The sequence below is a fragment of the Neltuma alba genome, unplaced genomic scaffold (genome assembly GCF_004799145.2).
Source record: "Neltuma alba isolate B1F8T4 unplaced genomic scaffold, ASM479914v2 tig00004079_pilon, whole genome shotgun sequence".
NCBI lineage: Eukaryota > Viridiplantae > Streptophyta > Magnoliopsida > Fabales > Fabaceae > Neltuma > Neltuma alba.
Genome location: NW_021633555.1, coordinates 12,016 through 26,096, shown reverse-complemented (window position 1 = coordinate 26,096; position 14,081 = coordinate 12,016). Strand labels below are relative to the sequence as shown.

The 14,081-nt window shown below is 34.1% G+C and overlaps 1 pseudogene; it reads right to left on the bottom strand.

The window, feature by feature from the left end:
* Nucleotides 1-6: 6 nt before the first annotated feature.
* Nucleotides 7-9,985, bottom strand: LOC114743623 (uncharacterized; annotated as a pseudogene).
* Between the last annotated feature and the right edge of the window lie 4,096 nt (nt 9,986-14,081).

Genomic DNA, 14,081 nt, shown 5'->3' with positions numbered 1-14,081 from the left:
TGGGGTAATTGAAGTAATCGTAGAACCACCAACATCATCAAGCGGCAATTCCCTCTTCTTCACCCTGTTCGACCAGAGATCTTCCTTCCCACTTGTTTGTTCAGATGTATTAAGTGCATCTGATGAATTGAAATCATGATTATCCATGTTCTGACTAAATTGTGAAGGGCTCTGTTGTGAACCAATTGAAGCTGCAGAAAGAGAAAGACGTTAGAATAAGATATTGACCTCTACGCAGGCAAGAAAGAAAACAAGATATAACAACGGACAGGACCAAAAATAGCATATAAAAGTAAAGCTATCAGAGCAGGCAGCCTAAAATGGTCACAACAGACTCTCCTTGATAGAAGAAACAATTTTCTTAGAGCATCCAATCCAAAAGACAATGAAGACACCTGTTCTTGCTTCCAGAGAAAGGGAAGGGTATAGTCTTGAGAGTTCACCCTCCCTGCCATCTACTTGTTGAACAGTACTGAACTGGGAAGATGCAGCAAGGAACATATCCATGAATAAAGGCTCGCTAAAGCAGCTTTTCCCTGTATCTTCAAATTGATGGCATCGTTCCAAAGTTCGTTTAACAAATGCCAATGCTGCTTGCTTCGCCATTTTGTTACTTGAACTTTTCCCGCTTGAGGTACCGGGACCCCGACATGCCTGCAAAACAAAGATGTCCATCTACTCAGCCACAAGACCTAATTTCAATATATAGAGAGCAGTGAATGTCAAAGACATTACCGTGTACTTCTCATAAGCCATGACAACAAGTTTGTCCAGAGCATTCTGTTCAAATTCCCTGTTATACACAATATTATATTTCCACTCAGAGCAAGACCCAAACATTAAATCAAATAATCAGCATATAATTGGCTGTGCAATTACTTCTTTTGAAGTTCTTTTGTCACTGAGGCAGACTTCATTAATCTGTCCAGCAAGCATTTCTTCTTGGACACCTATAATATAAGAAAGCAAATCTAAATTATTTACATAGAAAAATTAACTTCTCTGAATTTGGAATATTTATTAATCAACTATCTCCAATTCTACAACTAATTTATGTATTTAAATAAAGTTGGGAAACAATTGTGAAAAATTAACGACACGTCACCATTACCAAAAAAGGACAGTTAGTACCTGTCCTTCGTAATTCTCCTCTAACTTAGCAATGTCCCCACAAATGCCTTCATCATCTTTCTGTGACATGTCAGGCTTGAAAAAGAAAAGGAAATCAATATCATAATAATGATTATGTAACAAACTTCTCACAGAAGTACGGAGCAAATCAGAATCCCACACTTTAGCAGAATCTGATATGTGATATAGTGATTATCAACAGGATCACATGACAGAACAATGAAAAGAGAAACAGATGAGTCAATAGGGAAAGTAAGTTTACCACTGGTTCTGGGAAAACCCCAATGCTTTGAAGCTCTAAAAGAAGCCTTTCATTCATATCAAGGTTGTCATATTGCAATTCTGAACAGGTCAAACTAGGAAGTAAAGCTTTGTCCTGAAGTGAACCATTTGTAGAATTACCAAAGCTTGCATTCAACCCAGATGTTGGAATAGGAGCCATATTGCATTCGGTCTCATCATATTCTGGCTTCCCAGTCTTCCTATGACCATTATAAGCAGAATGGCAAGAAAAATGAGCATCTGCCCTTGAGTGATGATCCAAACTGCTCAGTTCCAACTCCCCATCTGGCTCATATTCAGATTCATAAGCATCAAAACTGAAATCTTCACTTCCACTGCCAAAATCCTCCTCTGAGATAAGAGCGGCCATAACCTTTGACAGAGGGGAATTACATTATGATCTACTTTAGCAAGCTGTAATTGTTCTGGAACAACTCCAGCATTACTTTGAATGCCAAGTCCAACATCTCTTTCACCACCAATCAATGCAAAACCATTAACAAATGCTTCACAGCCATCAATATTTGAAGAAACTGGAGTTGGCACTGGTGCACTAGATTCATGATTTTCCTGGCGAACAAATGAAGTATTAAAATTAAAAAATAAGAAAACAAAGAAGAAAGTTCTTCTGTTGAGTTTCTCTCAAAATTTTTAGACATTTTAGATCAATTCAACTATGCTTTAATCATTTATATGTGCTAAACGAAAAAAAAAAAAATAGTGGAATATCAGTGTTGCCGTGCTGTACGAGTCACGTGGCAAAACTGATGCCTTCAGCTTGCTTTAACATTTACAATTTTTTCGCACTGCGTATTTTGTTTCAGTAATTTTACTACAGCAGTTGGTGCTTCAGGATGATTAGTACTAAGATCTGTTTTCAGTTTGAGAGCCCATGTTTGTGTGGAAAAAGACTTGCCAAACTGTGCAGCTCATGTTTCCATTCCAGACGCCACTCTTTCTCTTTAACAAAGAAGAAGAAAACAGAGAGGCAATTATATCCACATTTGACTATGATTTTGTTCAATTTTTATCACAAACTATTATAGAACATGTTTAAAAATTAAGCAGAATATATCACAGTAAACATCAGTCCTGCATGCAGCATCAGAATATAAGATTTTTTTTTCAATAAAACAAAAAGAAATCCAACGTCGGACAAAAAAAAATATAAAAATCAACTAAAGATCACCGTTTATGACATGACATTAAGGAAAATTCTCATTTTGAATCACTAGCAAAAAAACAGCCAAAAAAAGTTATGAACAGATCTGCAATCACCAGAAGAATAAACAATCATCCAGAGGTATAATAGTTATGATGTCATTACATCATGCAATTGAACTAAAACAAACCTTATTACCCAGGATGGGGGGATCAGATATCACGTTCCTCTTCAATAAAAACTTATGCATAAAATAGTTTATAGGTTAAAATCATGTCACTGCAAATATCAGAACCGCTGCTCAATTGTGCTTTTTCAAAAGCCCATGGCTTAGTTATGTGTGACAAGGACCATACTGAACACATACCAAATCATACAACAAATGTTGCAAAGAATGATAGCAATACCAACAGGTTCGTCACTCAGAAACATTCAAAACAGAAATCAGTACCTTTTGCTTCCAATAAGTGATATCTTCCTCAGATATCCAACCAAAGAAAGGTTCCATCTGCCTCCAGAATGGACTTGAAAAGGCACGAGCTGCAGCAACAACAAAATCCTCCATCAGAGAAAACATTTAGGCTATCAAATAAAAATGATATTCTAGAACCATCCATACCAGAGTTAATAACACCATTTGCAGCAGCCAACAGCTCTTCATGCCCATCATCTGAACCAACTAAATCAATGAAAGAAAAAGTCAATTGTGAAGTAGAAGCATTATTAAGAGGTTTATTCAATTATTCTTTCAGAAGAGCTTTCACTAGTACCAAGAAAATCTGCTGCTGTGTTAATAGCAACATGTTTTTGACGTGTGTATGCCTTACGATCTGAAAGTTTCCTGGTCGGGGGACGGCCTGCCTTGCTGCATAATTTTTTTAAAATATAAAAGCTTGTAAGACTTTAATCCGCATGTTCAAATAATTCCATAAAAAGCACAGAAGCAGATAGTTGCCAAATCAGCAAACAAGTTTACATTTACAGATAACCAGATAAGAAGCTTCTGACCTTTCACTCTTCTCAAAGCCTAGTCTTGCACTTCGAAGTTGTTTTGCTGTTCCCACATTTCCAAGTTTTTCAGATGTAATAGGCATCAGAGATCCTGTGGAAGTAAAACCCCTCCCTGTCCTCCTTGTCTCCGAACACCATCAACATGTTCTTCCCCAGACACAAGCTTGTTTTTTCTTGTTGACAGGACCAAGTTAGAAACCTTTTGAACACCTTGTCCAGGTTTTTGATCTATTTCATCAGATTTCCAGCCTTTATCTTTTGATTTGATCTCAGCTACCCCAGACTCTTCACTTTCAGATAAGGCAGCAGCTGAAGATAAAGGATCACCTTTTAATTTAATTTGCTGGGGAGAATTGCCAGCTAAACGCCTGGCAAATCCCAACCCAAGGTCATTACCAGCCACATCAGATCCTGTATCCAAAGCAGGAGAATCATCATTACTAGAAACAATGGGCATGAAATTTGTCCGTCTGGCAGTGCGGGAGTTCTTTTGTGGTCTCTGTGCAGCCCAGTGGGCTACAGGTGGAGAAGATGACCGCGCTGATGCCACACGTTTGCGATTGCTCAGGCTGACACCAGCAGGGGGCTTGGTGGTACAATGAGACAACTCCCAATCATTAGATACAGCTGCTTTAGGGACAGCTGGAGACAGTTTGGGGGCAACCCCTGAGCCTGATCGTGGAGCCCGAATAGAAGTATGCATTTTCGTATTTGAGGTGGGGCTAGCTGAATTAAACTCATCACGAACAGTTGTCCTAGGCATTGCATGGAATTTAGAGATTAATAATAGAATATGTCACAAAGATCAATGGATACCTTGCAAGGCGCACATATGGAAACATAAGAAAGCAACAACTACACCAAAACAAGAAAATATAGAAAGCAACATGAAAAAGAAACCTGAATGCCGCGGTTAAAAGCATTTTCTTCCCAAAAGCATTGATCATGGAAAAAAGTAGTGATTCATATTTTGCACTTACTTGTTAACAGCTCTGAAGTTAAGCCTTTCTTTGTCAGAATTAATAGGACGATCCCGCCTATCATTAATGAGAGAACTATTATCTTGGTCATTTCTAGGAGTAGAGGCACGTAAACCCAGTCCAGTCTGTTGAGAGGTGCCATCTGATTTTCCAGCTCCCACAGTTCCATTTGAAACTCCCCTATACAAAGCCCCACAGATACATTATAATCCCAGCCTTGATCATTTAAAAATAATAACTGGAATCAAGAAACTCTAACATGATATCTTTTACTGAGGAGTCAAAGTTATGAACCTCAAATCTACATATAACCTACCTAGCAAAGTCCCCCACAACAATATTTGCTTTTCACAGTATTTGAAGAGAAGCTTTTCACGTTTTCTAGTGTGAGTAGGAAACTCCTTAGAGTTGTCTCCTTTATATCATTTCATTAATTACCATCCATAATTGGATTCTAACCACAAGAGGCAGAAAGTTCAACCAATCACTAATCACAGTAGTACAATAATCCTGTATGGAACAGGAAAATCTTAAACTGTCTAATACTTCCTTGATTTGGCCTTATTTTTATCTAGCATTAGCTTAACATAGCACCAGTGACAGTTTTAAATTGAACTGGAAGATGGTGCAACCTTGAACTTATGTTAGCAAAATACAACAGAAATTCACAGTAAGGCATACTTGTACGCGAACACGTAGAATATAATCATAATAAAAGCAATAAAAATCCATAATCATATTTGCTTAGCCCCATTACAATAAAAGCAATACTCAGGCCTCCCTAACACTTTAAGATTGAACCAAGCATTGATCTGTTTTCGTTTTAGTTCCAAAAACAAAATGATCCCTGTAAGATATTACAGAATCATTTTATTATTACATTAGACATTAGCAAGTAAACATAAAAGTGATGGACTAGATTTTCCTTTATATGGGACTCACTGTCTTCTCAGAACATCAGGTTGCTAGCCTTTTCTTCTTAAAAGATTCATGGACCATTTATTGATTCATTGATTACTAACTACTACTTTATATATGGTGACATAGAAACTGATATGAACTACTTATCGTTCCATGTGAGTGTAACTGCATATGGACCAAAAATATCAAACAACAGAGTCAACAGTTATGTGCCAAAATGCAACTCCTGCACATCCTTAAACATATGATCAAATGAAAATATCACCAGCAAAAGTAAAGTATTTTATTACAATTCATAAAATGATACAAGGAAAACAAAGGTAAGAATCAGGAAGTAGCACAACTTCAACAGGACCCATACAGTAATACCATACATAAATCCATCCATGCATACATACAATGTATATGTACTATGTGTATATAATAAACCCCACACACACAAATTTCTTGCCCTAGAATCTGCATTAAAAGGTGTGGCTGTGGAGATCACAACTTAAAATTAATATCTAACAATTATAATAAATCATGATTTAAACCATCAATCAGCAATACATCCTCTTACATTGTTCTCGCTCTATTCTTAAGGAACAGAACAAAAACCAATATGAATATGATAATTGAAGTGCTTGTCAAAATAATACCACGCTAGTTACCGAGTAAAGAAAAAATACATATATTCAATGCATTCATACCTAAAAGAATGGGAATCGTTACTCAATTTAGACCGAGTATCAGCAACAAGTCGCTGTTGTATTCCCTGTTTAGATTCCTGGAAAGCATCAATAGGTTTAGTCAATGCTGCACTAGGAGAACCATCAGGTTTGATGCAGGAACGCTTCTTCTTCATTCTTGACTTTTCCCAGCCATCTCCTCCAAGAGGTAGAGTTCGTTCCTCAGCCTGAGCAGCACTGCTACTCGCAAGCCGTAGCATGTCCTTATCTCTATCTACAGTCCCAGATGGCCTGACAAGAGAACTAGTCCGCACATCCATCTACATTCAAAAAAGAAAAAAATGTTAAGTTTTCCCCACAGGCTCTAGGCATACTGAATTAGTTTTGAAGCTATTTCATAATATCAGGAAAACTACAAACAGTTATTATTAGATCATGAAGACTGAAAAGCATAGTCTTCAATTTATTTCGGATTTCATCACAACAGTGAGAAAGGCATAACAGAAATTTAAGGTTCATGAAACAAATTCCTAGAGTGTTATGCAAAATTTAATAATTGTATTTAAACTACATAAATAGATGCACAATTAAAAAATAAAAGACTACATCCCCACCAGAAAAACAGGGCAAAAGTTCTAACACAACTCTAGAAAAGGAAAATAACATAGAACAGAGATATGGAGAGCAGTATAAAAGGAGCACGGCTTCAAACATGCCACTCAGAAGTGTACATTAATTATATGTTACAATCACGCAGTACTTGCTTGAAATAGTAAGAAACTGGAGAAGCAAAAAAATCAGACACTAATAGGAATGAAATTATAAGTTTGGGAAGCCAGCAAACATGCAACTGCAAAATCCAAGATACTTACCCTTACATCAACCAAAGAAGTTCGAGTGCGCTTGCTTGGAACAAGATTCTTGGTCCTCTCTTCTGTCTTTTGCTGCTCAAGTTCATAACCACCAGTGACAGCATGACCTTGAACTCCAGCCTTACCTCCACTTGGTCCCAAGACTGATCGATCACTTAACATGACACTAGAACGATCATTAGAAAAGCATTCTGATCGAGATCTCTTCTTTGAAGGGATACTTGGGAAAACTTTGTTGAACACAGATAAGGCTTCATTAAAGGTCTTTATACGTTGCCTGTCAAATAACAAAATGTCATTAAACAGCCTTATTTTACTATAAGTTTGCAACTAGTAAGATATTAAAAAAATACCTAGCCTTCACCAAGCCTTCAGATAATCCACCCTTTACTCGCTTTATTTCTTCTGGGACTGGGGTGGCCACTAGTTTGCCTTTGGAGGAACCAGGTGAAGATTCATCAGGTGGAAGCCCAAGAGCAACATTGACATGTCGTTTGAGATCCACTTGACGATTAGACTTATGCTCTGCAGCTACCAACTTTGGATCGAATCGCAAATGTTTAAAGAAGCTTGTCACATCCCCTTGTGTCACTGAAGAACTGCTTCGTGACATGTTAGGCAGAGATGATAGAATTGGATTTTCCATGCTTTCACGAAAGCTACCTGATCTATCTAATGAAGCAGCTATCTGGGATCCACGCTGCCCAGTGTACAATGGTCTATCAGGACTACTAGAAGATACATCAAACTTACTAGATGTTGCCATTGCACTAGTTTCCACACATCCTTTGAGACAAGAATCCAGAGCAAAGAGTAGTGCATGTCCAAGATATATTACTATGGCACATAAAGTGCAAATCTAAAGCGCCGAACAATCAGGCAACACACCTGAAAGGATTAAATTCATACCATAAATTAAAATTAACCTCCATACACTGAGACACAGAAAAGTAATTCTTTCAAATATAAAGAGAAAATGTATTGTTAAGACAGAGTAGAAAATTCATCCGCATGGTTAATAAGAATGATACTTTAAGTCCCATCCTCTCTCCTATAAGAAAAGGCATGATTTAATCAGCATGCATGCCAATTATACCACAAGAAAAGATTATCAAAACAATCAAAGAACACACAAAAATTTATATACTTAGAGATGTTAAAAAAAAACTACAATTACAGTACCACCATTATCATAAGTCATAACAGGTTTTCAAGATGGATGACGAAAATATGAGGTGAAGATTACAATTAAAAGGAACCCCGAGTCTTTGTAAAGTATAGTTATGACGGTAATCTGCTTAATAAATCTTTCATTTAAAAAAATATTATCATTTCATATATATCATCCCATCCTGCTCTTTGTAACCATATCCAATTCTGACATCAGCAAGTTGTCATATTCCGCACACATATGCACCCTCAACCAAAAAAAAAAATCAACCTCAATATCTAGAATAAAATTTTATTTGAACAAAATTGAACATCACAGCTGATGATGCGATAAAACTTCACACCACATCAAACTCTTTAAATGACTTCAACAATCTCGTTGACAGTTGGTGCTGCCACATACTTCTTAAATATGCAAAAACTTGTTTGTTCTCCCCCGCTTTTCTTTAGAGAGGGAAAAAAAAAGGTCAAATTAAATGATGCTGTATATTTCCCCGTACTTCAAATGGCAAAAATCTACCACCGTGCACCCTTTTGCTATAGATGCAGATATCTTTCAAAACTGAAGAAAATTAAATTAAGAACAATTGCGATTAACACCTGTGGGCACCAACATGTGAGAATGAGGGAAAAAAGGTGTCTCCGTAAGCAAGTGAAAAAATTTTGACAATCCTACGCGACTCAACATGGTGCTCTGTTGATGCATTGCAAGCAAGCTCGTCTCACAGAAGTCACAAAGGTTGCATTTTAGTATTTCATCAAACACCAAGATGATATACAGATTTGTAAATAGAAATAACTGCTCAAACATGAATCAAGGCAAAATCCATGTTATTATGACTAGAAAATACCCTGAAGATTCATGAATGACATACTATGTGCAAACTGCAGAATGCAATAACTTAAACCCTCTCCACTTAAAAAATCAACCTTATCCTATAAATCAGACAGGAAATCATGACAACTTAACATAACACTATCAGAATTTTCAAACAAGAAAATGCAAATAATTATCGTTTCTTCATATAATTATTTCTAAATGTAACATTGATATTTGATAGTAATCCCACGATACCAATTGAATAATACTTTCTCCATGCGTCATCCAGTTACATCAGATGCACAGCGCAGCTAATATCCTTCCTCCTGTCCCATCCAACCCGTCTTCCCTTGCTCTTAAGCTCACTTACTTAGTTCAAATCATCATCTGCTCGTATTAGGCAATGACACCAAGGTTAAAAATTCTCATACAACCTAAACCCCGAGCAGTTTTTCCCCTCACATATATGTGAAAATTATTGCAAGTAGAATTATCATAAAAAGCAAAAGAAAATTAAATATGAATCTATCAACAATATAAGTTCGGTTGCATATGGTCTAGCTACTTCATGCATGCAGATACGCCCTCTCCTCTCTTGCTTTCATCACCGTTTAATAAGTACGGTCAATTAATTTTTTTAGCCAAAAAAAAAAGACACATAGCAAATGAAATCCTAGGGTTTGAATCAACCTTAAACCACGAAGAGAAATCACAAACTGCGTTCCTCAACTAGGAAAGAATCACAAATCCAAGAAACAAAACCCTAGAAGTTAAATCAACAAAACCGAAAGAAAAGGAAAGCAAATCAAAATTGAACGGCAAAATCTACCTTCAATCTCGCAATGATGAACGAAAGAGCTATAAATTTTGCTTCAGCAACGAGAATTCCCTCACCAGAAGAATTGCAGAGGTCGCTTCTTGGAATTGGATATTGTGAGCAGTTGCCTGAGTTGGAGCTCCAAATCGTACGAAGCCATGGAGGACGAGGAGTCCGGTGTTTTGATCGGCAATGAATTGGACCATTATAAAATTACCCCTGTGCCCATGCGGCTTTGGCTTTTGAATAATCAAGATGAGCATTTTTCGAGGGGTATTATCGTCATAACAATGTTCAATACGGTAATATACCTGGCAAAAGAGTTACATGTGATTATACGACCCTGTACTATAGCACACAAAAACATTATATACGCAATCCAACAATTCCTAGATTTCGGCATTATCCTCCTCCAATAGTAATTTTTCCCTCTATGCCAATATGAAATCATGGTTTAGAGAAAAGCTTCTGAGAAATAGATTATAGAGAAAATAGATTTTATGAAAAAATAATTTTAATAAAGTGAAAGTGTTTAAATAGTTGTTATCAGAAGCACTTTTTATATGTACAAATTATTAAAAAGAATATAAATTAATATGATAATTAAACAAAAGATAGATTTTATAATATATTTTAATTTGAAGGAATAAAATTATTAATAATATTTTTTTACCAACATAATTAATAATATATAAGATAATATAATTAATAAATAATTAATATGTGTATATGTATTTATAAAATATAAAATTAAATATGTTTAGAAAAAAAATGACTTTTCTTTTTTCGCTAACAAAAAAATATTAATTTTCTTTAAAGTTTTGAACATAAAATCCCATAATATTTTTTCACAACTAGTTTTTGTAACAACATACTGCCTCCGATCTTTAATATAATTAATTAGTTAATTATTACTACATGTATATATATTTATAAAATATAAGAGTAAAAATATTTTTGGAGAAGATGAATTATTTTATTGTAAGCAGAAAATTATTAATTTTCCGTGAAAATTATTAATTTGGGTGTTTTTGGTTAAAATATATTGTTGCTCCCATCTGACTTCTAATTATCACTCTAATGACTCAGCTTTCACTTCCCAGGAGGAACAATTTTTCACTTCTCACCAAACCATGGTTTCACCCTTCAAAACCATGGTTTCAGTTGTAATCAAGGTTTCAAAAAATTGAAGCTGTTTGGATGTTATCTTATCCAAACCATGGTTTTACCTTTCAAACCATGTGATGTCATCGAGAGTGTTTGGATAAAACCAAACCATGGTTTGAAAAATAGCTTCTGAAAAACAGATTTTTAGGAGAATAGATTTTGTAAAAAAATGATTTTGATAAAGTGAGAATGTTTGGATAGTTATTATCAGAAACATTTTTTATATGTACAAATTACTAAAAAGGGTATAAGTTAATATAATAATTACATCAAAGATAGATTTTATAATATATTTTAATTTGAAGGAATAAAATTGTTAATAATATATTTTTTACCAACATAATTAATAATATATAAGATAATATAATTAATAATTAATTAATATGTGTAAATGTATTTATAAAATATAAGATTAAATATGTTTATAAAAAATAATTTTTTCAACAAAAAAATGTTATTTTATCTTAAAGATTTTAAACATGATATCTCATAATATTTTTTTCTTACAAAATTGAATAAACATACATAAAAATAATTTATTAATTATATAACTAATTAATAATTAAAAGTGTATATAAAGTATGAGATTAATAATCAAGTGTCATAACTATTGTGAGGTTGCAACTATATACAGCGTTTGAAATAAAAAAGCAACGAGAAAGTGGAAGAAAATGAGAAAGAAAAGTAGAACGAGGAAAGAGAAAATGTAAAGTTTTGGATTTTTACTGAAGGGTATTTCTGGACACTTGTCATTAGCTGTATTCTGACAGTGTAATAATCATGCATACCCACCCATTCAATCGTTCAGAAGCGAAATTTTTTCACTTAAGATGAAACCATGGTTTTACCGGGTCAAACCATGGTTTTCTGGTAAAACCATGATTTCGAAATTATCTGAGGTAGGAGTGTTCACGGGACGGGACGGGACAGGGTTTTAGTTTCGTGTGAGACCGGGACGGAACCGGGACGGGACGGGACGTCCCGTTCCCCTCCCCTTTTTTTTTAAAAAATACTATAATTTTTTATATGAAATTTTTTTTATGTTATAATGCTTATTTTTTGTTAGGCTTTTAAAGATAAAAACATTATAAAAAATATTATGTAGAAAGCTCAATTATATAGTATAAAAAAGGTGTAAAAACAATACTGTAAAAAAAAATACAATAAAAGAAACACTATATAATGGCTTTATGAATTATTTTATTGAGGAAAGAGATATTGTTCAGATAATATTACAACTTAAGAGTTAAAAATCACTATAATAATAATAATTATTATTAATAAGTAAATTGAATAATCTAATAATAATTATTAATAAATAATTTTTTAAAAAAAAAATATCCCGGGACGGGACGGGACGGGACAACCCCGTCCCGCGTCCCGTCCCGTCCCGGTCACTGTCCCGTCCCGTCCCGTACTTGTCCCGTTCCGAATTTTTTTTTTGTCCTGTCCCGAACTCACCGGAACCGGGACGGGACGGGACGACCGGGACGGGACAAATTGAACACCCCTAATCTGAGATGGTTGGATACATGGTTTGGACCTTAAAAGTGCTTTTTACATTGTTGCCAACACTGGCCAAATCATGATTTTCTGGTGAAACCATGATTTCAAAATTATGTGAGGTGTTTGGATATATTTTAATCCAAACCATGGTTTAGACCTTAAAAGTGCTTTTTACATTGTTGCCAAACACCTCCAAACAGGCTCTTATATTGCACAAAAAATCATGAATTTGAAGTTATTCTTAAATTTTAATTATACATTTTTAAAGTTTTTATAAATGCTTTTTTATTATTTCCTTGAAAATTTAGGTAACATATGTATCAAAGAATTCATTGTGACCAAGACAGATTAAAAAAAAATTACAAGTATATGTACATATTATACTCTCCTATTCTAAATGTAGCTGAAACTAAAAAATATTGATTAAATTAGTTATTTATAAAAAAAATATGTACTGGAATTTTGGTTTGGTGACTATGGGCACATGTTATGTCTATTAGCTCCTTTTTCAACCCATTTGATTGTACAAATGAACGAGATGAAAAGTGAAGACAAAATTGAGAGAACAGGTATTTGAGAGGATTTGGGTTGAGTCAATGTTGAGGTTGTTGTGTGCAAAATGAGAATGAAAAAGTTGTTTTTTGGGGGAAAAAAAATTCTGCCATCTATTTAACAAAATAAAATTGCTTTTCTCCTTCTTTTTTTTTCATTTTATCGGAACTATCTTTTTATTTGTAAAAGGTGTTGATAGCTGAAAGTTAAATAAGTTTTTTTTGGCTTTATTTAAGGCCACAGTTTGTGAAGATTCATCATAACCATCATGTCAGTTAGTGGCACTCTTTAGTCCACGAAGAGGGGAAAAAAAGATAATATGCATATTGAGAAAGTAATTATTTAAAACAAATCAAAATATAGCAAGTATGAGTGATGATTTTGATAATAATTAAAATGTGTGCATTAAATCTAAACCTTAGTAGTTTGATCTAGTTTGATCTAGATTAGTCAGAGTCTAATATAATTTCTAAAAGTTGATTAGTGTTATAAGGGGGGAAAATGAAATGCATGTTTGAAAAGAAAATTAAGTTAAATTTCTTAGAAACAAAGGAAAAGCAGTGATGCTTTTTCAACTTCACAATTTGACTTGTGATGCAATACTTGGGATTTCTTGTAAGAAATTAAATCTCATTTCAAGTAAAATTATGTTAATTATGGTAATTTAATTTAGAGAGAATCCCAAAAAATATTTTTAGATTTTAAAAGTTTATATCAATCTTATTCATTACACTTTAATAACAATTAACAACATTTAAAAAGTAAATAACAGAATATTTTTGTAGTCATTTCTAATTTATGATTTAAAAATTTTAGAGATATTTTTTGGGGATTTTTATATTTAGTTAAAATTAATATTTAAGCTTAAAAGAAATTTTTTTTCCCTTTGTAGTTACTAGTTTTTTTCATTTTGGTCCAAGAATTAATATTGCTATTTATCATACATTATTCACAAAATGATGAACAACTCAACTTATTTTGCCATACGAGGCTTATGAAACCCAAATATATTGGGTGTA